This window comes from Rosa chinensis, chromosome 7 (genome assembly GCF_002994745.2).
Source record: "Rosa chinensis cultivar Old Blush chromosome 7, RchiOBHm-V2, whole genome shotgun sequence".
NCBI classification, from domain to species: domain Eukaryota; kingdom Viridiplantae; phylum Streptophyta; class Magnoliopsida; order Rosales; family Rosaceae; genus Rosa; species Rosa chinensis.
Window position 1 is genome coordinate 2,876,017 of NC_037094.1, and position 11,884 is coordinate 2,887,900.

The following is an 11,884-nucleotide window of genomic DNA, read 5'->3' on the forward strand; positions in this document are numbered from 1 at the left end:
GTGGAAGAAGAGATTAGGGCATTGAAGAAAGGAAGTGATGAAATTTGGGAGTAAATTAAAGGTGCTGGAGATGAGAAGAAGAAATTGGAAACAAACTACACTCATTCACTTTTAGAAGTAAGTGAGAATAAGTAAATCATTAGGAATTTCAACCCAAGATGAAATTAGAGAGCAAATTAATGGTGCTGGACAATATTCATTATGATGAAATTAGGGAGCAAATTAAGGTCTTCTCATGTTGTTTGTTAGAAAAAGTCTAAACTCATGCAAAATTTGATATCTTTTAATGTTAGACTAAATATTAGTACATTAGTCTAGCTAGTAACATAACCGGTGAAACGTGAAGTAAAAGAACATGCCCTCTATCTGAGCAGAATGGCTACATCAAGTTTTGTCCAATTGAAATAAAATCATGACAGAAAAGGTGGAAGAAAAAAAGTTTTATCAGCTCTAATGCAAGAGAACTATTAACCCAATGAAGAAACCAGTGTATCCACGCCTCAATATATACAGCTAACTGTTTAATAAGAGGATTTTAAAAATCTTCTAAATGTTTTGAAAACAATACCTCCTCGATAAAAAGAGCTAGTGTCCCTCACTGATTACTATTTATTCCTACGTAGCACAGAAATAACAAAATGGAATATGTGATAGTCCATACTGTAATTGCTAATCTCCTATGCTCCCCCTGATCTTACTATCCCCATTTATAAGGCAAAAAAAGTTTAGTCACCACAAATAACCTGTGATTTCTTTAATTTTGTTCAAGTGTCTCAATATCAGTAGAAATGCGACTCTTTCGTCATTCAAATACGTCCCCATCACCAAACCACAGAAATCCATACTCCAACAATAAGCAAATTTAAGATGAAGTCTGGCATATATAATTGATGAAGTCTGGCATATATAATTGATTGAGTTTTGATATGTATCAAGCACACCAATAACCAAATTATTAACTCACAAGTTTCACACCAGAACCAAAATTTTTGAAACTCACGGAATGGTCGATGTGACATGTTTTGAACCTTCAAATAGCTCAATAAAGCGACAGCTTGCAGAGTCTTTCCCAGTCCCATCTGTAAAATATCCACCACTGCAGCGTCATGCCACACCGCATCGTCATGCCACACCGCAGCACATTACCGCGCCACCACAGATTGAATCTGTTCGACAACTGCAACCCGATCCCAAGGCAGCCGTGCAACCACCGCGGTAGAAACCGATCCGGGAACTGGCCTTTCCGCCACCGCCACAGCCACCGCTCAACCGCGCCGCACCTCCGCACCACACCAGCGGGACGAACCGACCAGGATCCAAGCGTCCCCAGCCTAACCCAAAGCTCCTGCACAGCGTTGAAGAAGACAACTGAAGAAGACAAAATGAAGAAGAGCCGCCCCCAACCCTCGAGCCAACGATCTGGATCCGGAGGGATCAAGATCAGGGCAAGAGAGGAGGGGGAGGGGTGTTGGTTGCAGATCTGTTTTCTCTCTCTAGTTTTTAGAGAGAGAGGCTCTCGAACTTTAGACTTTTGTATTTGGAATTTGGGGTCATGTAGCGGACGAACGCCCAGCATGTTTTCAGAACCACTTTACTAATAAAACAACGAATGTGTTGCTATAATAGTAAAACTTCATATATTTAAGTAAATTTGCGGTGAGCCCTTTATTGTGTAATAAGGTTGTCTATTTTATAATTACTGTCCTTTAGGAGTTATTTACTTATTTAACAATGTTTTTTCTAGATTTTACGGCAATTGAGGTCCAAAGTAATAACGAAGGTTGTATTTGTGGTAATTCTTCAATATTACAAGTTTGACAACGAATTGTTGTAGAAGTAGTAATCAAACTCTTATTTGTGGTAATTTTTTATATTACAAGTCTGAGAACCATTTTACTAATGTGACAACGAATTCCTGTCAAAGTGGTAAAACTTTATGTATATATTGTAAATGAGGCGCAAGTCCTTAATTGTGTATTAAAGTTCTATATTTTGTAATTAATACTTTTCATGTGTAAATTTCATCATCCATGAGATAATTACTCGTTTGACAATGCATTTTACTATAGATTACAACAATTGAGGTATAAAGTGGTAATTATGGTTGTTTTTATGATAACTACATGAAATATGATCCATTTACAAAAAAAAACGATCCACTTACCAATGTAACAACAAATGATTTGTTTATATGGTAAATAATCATATTAGACCTAAAACTTTTCAAGTCCTTATTCTTGTAATCCAGTTGTTCTTTTTGTAATTAGAGTCCTTTGTTTTGTAAATTATATCATCGATGAGGCATTTTACAACAAAAGACCACATTGGTCGTATTTAATGATAATTATAGTTGTAATAAAAGTAATTACTATATTTACGATATTCATTACAAGTTTTTGAACGATTTACGTATAAAAGAATAAATGAGTACTTAGTATGGTAATTTTTTTTTTTTAAGTACACATGTCAAATTGTAATTGGATAACCTGTTGACCTGTACAACAGGTTTCACCAACTAATTTAATTTAATATATATTAATTAAAAAGTTGATGTATGACAAACATCAACACACCTTAGACTTCCCCCTAATAAATAGGTTGATATGAAAATTCCTAGAAATCAAGTTAGCTAAATATACATGTCTAATCTTTAGGTTGTAATTTAAAAATAATAATTATAAAAAAAAAAGATAATCTATTAGTTGGGTTAAAAACTTTAAACTTCTATCTTTAGGTTAGGTTGCAAGTAAAACAGAAAGTTACTTTTAAAATAGAAAGTTTACATTACCAAAAAGTAAATATCACATTCACTTAAATCTATATAACCTTTGAATTCAGAAAATTATGTAAAAAAAGATCCATAATTCTAGCAATCATGATGAATTTAATGAAAATTGCGATAATAATGGGACCAATAAAAAAGATCTACAATTAAGGGATTTAAAGATGACGTTAATTTTGCTAGTTGACTTATGTTTGTCAGATTTAAAATATGGCAATTTGTGTAATTCTTCAAAAAATGAAATCTAATATTTTATCCTAATTGGCAATAATTGGGTGTAGATTGAAAAGAAATAATAGGTAGGTTTTTTCCATTAAACTTTTTAGAAATTGGGTGTATAATGAAAAGCCCCTAAATTTAACTAAAAAGTAATTTCTATTGTTGGAGATACTCACTATTCATGCAAATAGTAAGGTCATCTCCAACCCTAGGCTAAGTGGTGAATATATATAGCCTAAAAAAATGAAGATTTTCATCTCCAATTGGGGGATAGGGTAAAACAAAAATGCTACTTAAGGGGATATAGAGCCGAGGGATGGACTAAAAATGGCCCTTTATATAGCTCTTGGACTCTTTTTTTCGTGGGGTCCACATTGGTGGCTCAAATACATGAAGTGAATAAAGCTGAATAGATCCAATGACTGAGATGGAAGCAACTGGGCTGATATCAGTGTGATGATGTCAGCGTGCTGAATAAGAGATGGATAATGATATTATGTCAGATAATTAATTTCATTATTGTTATCATTCAATTGTTTCACATTGTCGGTATTGAATAAGATGAGAAATGGTACCATATCAGACAAATTTGGTTGATGTTACTATTCAATTGTTTCACACAGTCCGTGCTAAATGAGAGATAACAGTTGATTGTTTCACACTGTCGGTGTTGAATAAAAGATGAGAAATGGTCATATGTTGGACAGATTTGATTGGTGTTACCATTTAATTGTTTTACATTGTCGATGCTAAATAAGAGATGAGAAATGGTATTGTGCTAGACAAATTCAGTTGGTGTTAGTATCTTTTGGGAAAAATGGTTATGTTAAACCCAATTAGCATTAGTTGGAGAAAGCAAAACTCTTATATTGGTCTCTGCGCGACGAATTTTCAAGTCTTAAATGTGAATAACTTATAAAGCTCATGTTGCCGCTTTACATGTGGAATAAGCTGCTTTAATATAATGATAAAATCATATATGATTTACCACCAGAATCAATTGGCAATAGAATGAGAAATCTAAATCGTGATATACACATTCACAAAATCCTATTTTTCAATATTGGTGGCCTAATGAGGCCCAGGATTATTGTAACAGCCGTGGCTGAGTAGCAGTAGTCTATTTTCTTTCCTTTTCTGGGCTTTAATGCCCTCATCTAACCCAAAAACGAAACAGTCCTATTTTTTCATGATTTCACATAGTTAATGGTGAGTACCATGTGGCCCGAACACCAATAAAGACGATTGGGCTGGTGTTTAGTCACCAAGTAGTGCATTTATTAGAGCAAGTCCACCGGTGAGAGTCTTGACTGGGCATAGTCAAGAAAAACATGACTTCATGACCTTGAGACGAATTTGCTCCTTCCACCGTTGGTTTTTTGACTGGGCAAAACTCACCCTTTCTTGACTACAGCCAAGAAATAAGTCAAGTTCATGACTTATTCCATGACCGATCAAGCCCAGATAGAGGCAAGGAATCAAACCAAACGTGGCTGATGTCATGACAGAAAGTGGAGCATGGGAGATGGACGCGTGGCGCAGCAGTTGACAGAGGAATTATTAGACGCGCCTACACGGGGAGTGGAGCACGGGAGATCGACGCGTGGCGCAGCAGTTGACAGAAAGTGGAGCGCGCCAGAGGTGGGGCCGGCATGCCACGTGGATTCTTCCCGTTGGTGGATTTTAAATTCTGGGCCTAACGGTCAAGCAATCCAGGCCCTTCATTTCAATCAAATTTTCAATCCTACGGCTGCCAACAAGCAATGTATATATATATATATATTTGTAACGTTAGGAAACGGTAATAAAACGGTAACAAAGAAACGGTAACAAAGTAAATTTAAAAAAATTCTAAACATTTCTCTATAAATACCTACCATTTATTTTACATCTCACACCCAAAAAATTATCTTTCATAGTAACCCAATTTTTTACTTCCTACTCTTCATATAGCTCTCATCTTCTAAATTTATTTATATCCATTATGGCTGAAGAAAGGGGAAACACAGGTCCAGTGGCCGGACAAGAGGGAGATCAAAATGAAGATGATAATATCCAAGACAAAAGGAGATGGACGGATGAGGAAGATGTTCAATTGTGCAAGTCTTGGAAAATTGTTGGGCAAGATCCGGCTGTGGGCACAAATCAGAAAAACAACGACTTATGGATGCGTGTGAGGCGACACTTTGTCGCAAATTGGCCCCAGAGCCGATCAGCTTCCTCTTTGCAAGGAAGGTGGAAAATTTTGAAGGTTGAACTCTTTGAGTGGCATTGTGCATTAAGGCAAGCGAAAAATTGGTATAAGAGCGGTTCGAATGCGGTTGATGAGGTATGTATATTTTAATAAATCATTTAATTTGTTGATACATTAAATTAAAATATTACATGATAAATAATGTAGTTGATAAATAATGATGTAATTACAACGATGTTTATATTTGTACTAATTGATTTTTATTGTAAAACGGGATAGATACTTTTTAATTAAAATTATGACCTTTATATTTGTTGATAAATCTTATTGATACATTATAGTAAAATATGTCTTGATAAATAATGTAGTAATTATAATATCGTTTTAATTGTAGTAATTATTTTTCGTTATAATTAAAATATGTCTTCATTAAAATTATGACCTTTATATTTGTTGATAAATCTTATTGATACATTTTAGTAAAATATGTCTTGATAAATAATGTAGTAATTATAATATCATTTTAATTGTAGTAATTATTTTTCGTTATAATTAAAATATGTCTTCATTAAAATTATGACCTTTATATTTGTTGATAAATCTTATTGATACATTATAGTAAAATATGTCTTGATAAATAATGTAGTAATTATAATATCGTTTTAATTGTAGTAATTGTTTTTTTTTATTTTGTAGCGAGATGAAGCACATAAATTGTGGCATGCCGGGATGAAGAGAAAAAAGAAGCCAAAAAAACACAATTTTCAGAGTTTTGCTAGTTACGCTATTGTGGAGGGTTTTCAACAATTTAAAGACATTCCTAGTCATACATCTGGAGGAACATCAAATGAAGGAAATCAACATACGCCTACACAACCAATTCCTGGAAATTCTCCGATCAACTTGGACATGGATGTAGATGAGGTAATTGCAGGTGAAACTGCAAATCCCAATGTGAGGCCTCAAGGAAGGAAGGCTGCTAAAGAAGCAATACGGAAAGGAAAGAAGGCAGCGAAAGATCAAAGTCCTTTGTCAAACAGTCTCGAGAGTATAGCGAACAACCAAATAGAGGCAACCAAGGGCAAGAAAAAACTCGATGACGAATTCGCTCGAAGTCTCCAAGAGTAAGAGAAAAGAGCATGTATCCTATTGCAAATCGAAATACGAAAAGAGCAACTCCTATTTCAAGAAAGGCAAGATCGAATTAAAGAGAGGGAAGAGCGAAATAAAGAGAGGGAAGAGCGTATTATAGAGATTGATACAAGTAAAATGACGCCAAATAAAAAGCGTTATTGGTCAAGAAAACAAAAGAAGATAGCGGAGAAAGAAGATCTTGACGAGCAGTCGCCACCTTCTATGGGTGGATACTATCCGCAACCAAATGTTGGTGGTGCATACCCACAACCTCCTTACCCTGGTGCATACCCACAAGCACCTTACCCCGGCGCATACCCACAACCACCTTACCCCAGTGCATACCCACAACCACCTTGCCCCGATGGATTCCCACAATCTCCCTTAACGGGTGGATTCCCACCACCTCCCTTCACCGGTGGATTCCCACAATCCTCTGCTTCTATGGGTGGATTTCCACAACCCTCTGCTTCTATGGGTGGATACTATCCGCAATCACCTTACCCCGGGGGATATCCTACACAACCACAATTTTCACCTTTCTCTACCGATAATTCCACCAACCCTAACCCTCATGATGACCATTCAAACACAAATTGGATGTCTAGAGAAGATGAGGATTATGATTATGATTTGAATAATTAGTTGATTATGCATGTTGTTAATTGTATTGTACTTATTCATAGTTTTTCATTTATGTAAGCTACTATTTAATGAAATAAAAGTTGTATTTTAAAATTCTTCTTATTAAAGCACATTCCTCTTATCAAAATCATAGCACCTAATAAACATAATACAAACCAAATAAAATTGCATAATTATGACATTAATTATCCATAAATCCATGTTAATAGTATCAAATATATTCTATTAAAAAAAAACCCAAAAAAATGAACAATGAACAGTAAATGAACAGTGCAGAATCCAGACTAAAAACTCAATGAACAGTGAAACGGTGTGAACAGTAATGAATGAACAGTTCCCCCGATGAACAGTCTTGACCGGTCAAGAAAAACAACGGGTGCTAACCCATGTCCAGTGAACAGTATCTTGACTGGTCGAATTCTTGACTTCTCGACCTTGACATTTCTTGACTACGGGTGGACTTGCTCTTAATATTGATTACATGGTTGTTTAGTCACCTATTCATGATTTAATTGGTTCACCTGTTCATGATTTAATTGGTTTGCCAAATCTGTACTACAGTTTAAATTCTCCTGGAATATGCAAACTTACGTTCCAATCCTATCTCATCAACATGTGAACATGGGAACTTTGCTCTTGCTTGATAGGGCAATTAAGTACGGAAATTTTGTCTTATATATATAAGACCGTGGTCCATGTAACAGCTAGCATAGAGAGAGCGAGAGAGAGAGAGAGAGAGAGTGTGATAGAAATGGCGAACGTGTTTGGCAACCCCGACTGAACCCCGGAGGAGGGCGGAGTTGAAGGGAGCACAGATTGCGTCATTCATAATGCTACTGGGCACACTATAAGCTTTGTTTGTAGGAAAGAATGGAGTGGGCACGTTAGTGAACGTGGCCCATACCCATCAGAAATTCAAAATGACCAGGTGGTATCGGTTTTGATTTTTGAACGTCAAAGACACAATTGGATCTTTGGCAGGTGTTGTGTATCGCGGCGAGTAGGGAAAAGAAGGCAAATACTGTGACCACATGATGGCGTGGTCCAACCCATGGTCTACAGACCCTGCAGAGCAGAACTCGGTAAATATATTATTAATTAACCTAGCTAGCTCACCCAATTTTTCATGTACGAGTGTGTTTTAACTACGTTCACAACTAGAATCACAAGTTGGAAAATTCATTTTGCAGGTCTGGACTGACACCCGTGAAGTTGACCACTACACTGATACAGAATGGGAGCCCATTCGTGATGAACTTACTGTCCCTAGAACCAACCACAGTGACACATGGAAGGATTGCGTGTCAGCGATAACAATTACTGATGAAATTTCAGCGACAGTGAAAGCAAAATTCACTTCAAATGCTGATGATGACGATGCCTGATTCGATCCTAATCGAGTCGGCTCCTACTGGCTGGCTTACTAGCTAGCCATGGAGGTGGTAGTCATGGGGATGGAGGGGGTTTGGGTCTAGTTACCTCACAGGGTCATGGCTTTGATACCAAAATGATAAGAACAAGGAATTGCAGAAAGGAAAACAAAGGAAATTCAAGAGAAATTCATATTTTCATTCCTTTTCCATAATGTGAATCTCGTACAGTATATAACGATCTGGGACCAAGATCCTTACAGCGGGAAGAAAACGGCACCTGTCCATAGGACTTGAAGATATTTAGCTAATCCTATATGGGCTAGAAGACATTGGATCAATATAAATGGGCTGAAGGCAATGGTTGCTATCAGCCAGCTAGTAAAGGATCTGGGAAGGTATATCTACATCGAGTTCGTATGTCATGTATGAGTGTGCAGCGTATGCTGGCTGTTGATTGATCTCGTTGCTGGTGAAGGGTAATCCGTATTATCAGTATCTAATGCTTCATGCATGTCTCAACAGTTATAAAATAATTTTCTTTCAGTGATAATTTTTAGAGAAAATATTTCAAACAGTACCTGAACTAAGGCCGACTCCTAACTTCAGTACCCGACTATGCAAAACTATCACTTTGGTACCCCAAGTTTGAACTTTGACCCAAGAATGATACACGCCGTCCATCACGGCGTTAAGTTTTTGCTACGTGACAAACCATGAGGGCCCTCAAAATATGTCACGTGATTAGCTATACTAGTTAACTCTGTGATGGACGTCGTGTACCATTCTTGGGTCAGACTTCAAACTTGGGGTACCAAAGTGATAGTTTTGCATAGTCGGGTACTGAAGTTAAGAATGAGCCTTAGTTTGGGTACTGTTTGTAACATTTTCTCTAATTTTTATCATTTCTATACATCTCAAACTTTCTATCAGTCTATACACATTATTATTATTTGGTTTTTTGTTTCTAAATTGGGAAAATTTTACAAACAGTACACCAAGTAAATGCCACTAATAATTTCTTTACATAAAGTTCCAAACCGAGCATTTCGGTACACGAAATCTAAAATTCGACCCACTATCTAGGCACAACGTCAATGACGCCGTTAATTTGAAGGGTAATATGGTCTATTTAGATTTTTACTATGAGCACCCGACCTTCTCTCTCTGGGCACCCAGCGTACCCTCTCTTACCCTCTTTCTCTCTCTCTCTCTCCCTCCCTCCCTCCCTCCCTCTCTCACTGTGATTCTATCAGCACCCCATCTCCCTTCCCCCCTCCCAATCCCGATCACCTCTGCAATTCCAACCATCCACATCTTCTCTCTATTGGATTCATCAAACAACCATTGCAACAAGAGCAAAACTTACGGTAAATCAACATATATCAAAAACACTATTCAAAACTAGTTCATACGAGGATTCAATACAATCTGGACACTTGACCACCAACGCAATTTCCATGCTTTTCAATTCTTAATTTGGTAGCTGTACATACATGTACATTTGCAAGCATAATTAGCTATAATGGGCCATGCTCATTGTACTGCTAAAGGTACTAATTCCAACCAAAGGAATGACGTGCAGACACACCGCCAGACGGGCTACAACCTCAGCATCGGACCACCTCCAGATCGCCACTAACGCGCCGCCACGCGCCGCGCCAAGATGGCATCAGAAGCTTCCGAAACTGAGAACTGAAGCATATCAGTCCCACATCGAAAACAAAGACAAGATCAGTCTCTTCCTCACCTATAAAAGGTTCTCTCCTCTCTCCTCATTAATTACGCATTCAATACTTACCTACTGTTACTTTGTCAACATAAATACATTGACTAACTTAGGCATCGGAGAGTTGAAGACCGCCCAGCGCGGTCTCCCTCTGACGCCCATTGTATTTTACTTGACAGGTAACGGGAACCACAATAACAACACAAGTATCGGTCCGCCCACCGGATCAGCGTTAACTAAGGTCCAGCTACCGCTAGACTTTTAGACATTAACATTGGCGCCGTCTGTGGGAAATCTTTTGAACAAAAGGTCATCCCGCTACAATCACCATGACTAACGATAGCGGGGGAAACGCTGAGGAGCAGGCAGAACTCCCCGCCATTCCCCAACCTTCCGACCCCGCGATCGGCGTTAACCGCGCATTATTCACAACCCCGGCCAACCCCGGCGGTGAGGCAAATCCAGGCAGCAGCCGCCCGTCAGGCCAGGATCTCGTCACCATGTACGAGATGGCACTGGCGGATCTTCATAAGGCAAATAGAGAGCGTGAGGAGGAGCGCAGGGAGAAGGCCGAAGCCCAGAGACAGATGGCCGCGCTCATGACACGTTTCGAGGAACTAAAAAACACTTTGGCGGCCACCGACCGCCCGGCACAGAGCGAGCAGTCACGCAGCACCAGGCGAAGTCGACCCAACGCCGGCACAGTAGCGCCAGGGCCGGTCGTACAAATGCATGTACCGCTGAACCCGCCTGGGTTGTCAGGAATGGGACCACCGCCCCTACCTCAACTAATGTCAGAACAGGTGGCTGAATCACTTCCGCACACCAATCGCTCGAATACCAGGACAATGACTGAGGAGGATCCGCCCATGCCTAGGCACAGGACAACTCGGCAAGTCAGTCGGGCCGATTCTGTCAATGACGCAACCGCCCAGCTATTGGACAGGATGCACCAACTGGAACAGAGGTTGATCCGGGCGGAGACGGGTGTCCCGACGTCAACCCGGAACCCACTGTTTACTTCCAGACCCGGCCCCTTTTCCGCCGCGATCCTGCAGGCCGTCAGACCAACACATGCAAAAACCCCAAAGATGTCACAGTACGGCGGAATGACCGATCCTTTTGTCCACATGGACACCTTCAAGAAGGTCACCAACAACAAGGGCTTCGACGACGCCACCTTGTGCCATTTATTCAGCGAAACGTTGGACGGCGAGGCAATGAACTGGTTCTTTGAATGTCCGCCAGGATCTGTCGGCTCATTCCATGCACTGTCGCATGCTTTCCTCTCCCGCTTCATCTTACTGTCCGCCGGACATCACAATACAAGTAAGCTTTTCGGCGTTAAACAGGGGGAGGACGAATCTCTGAAGGCCTTCGTCACCAGGTGGCGGGCGGCAGCATCTCAATGCCGCGACCTGGACAAGACCATGGCATCGGCAGCCTTCAGGAAGGGGCTCCTCAAGGGACCGTTCCTCTATCACCTCAATTACAACCATCCCAATGCAACATACGACCACGTCATGAGTGAGGCGGTCATTCACGCCCAGGCGGAATTCATTACATATGGAGAAACCCCACCGCCGACAACGCCAGCAAGGTCCACACAGCCATCTTCCAGTCACCAGGAAACCACTGACAAGCCCCCCTCAGCACCGCCAATTGACAAGAAAAGAGAGTGGCAGCAGGGCCACCACCAAACCAAGCGGCAGAAGGGGCAGCATTTTTACAAGGGAAACCGCCCAACTCATGGGGATAACAACAACAAGCAGACGGAGTCCTCACAGCGGTATGCAGTGTTCACGGTCCTA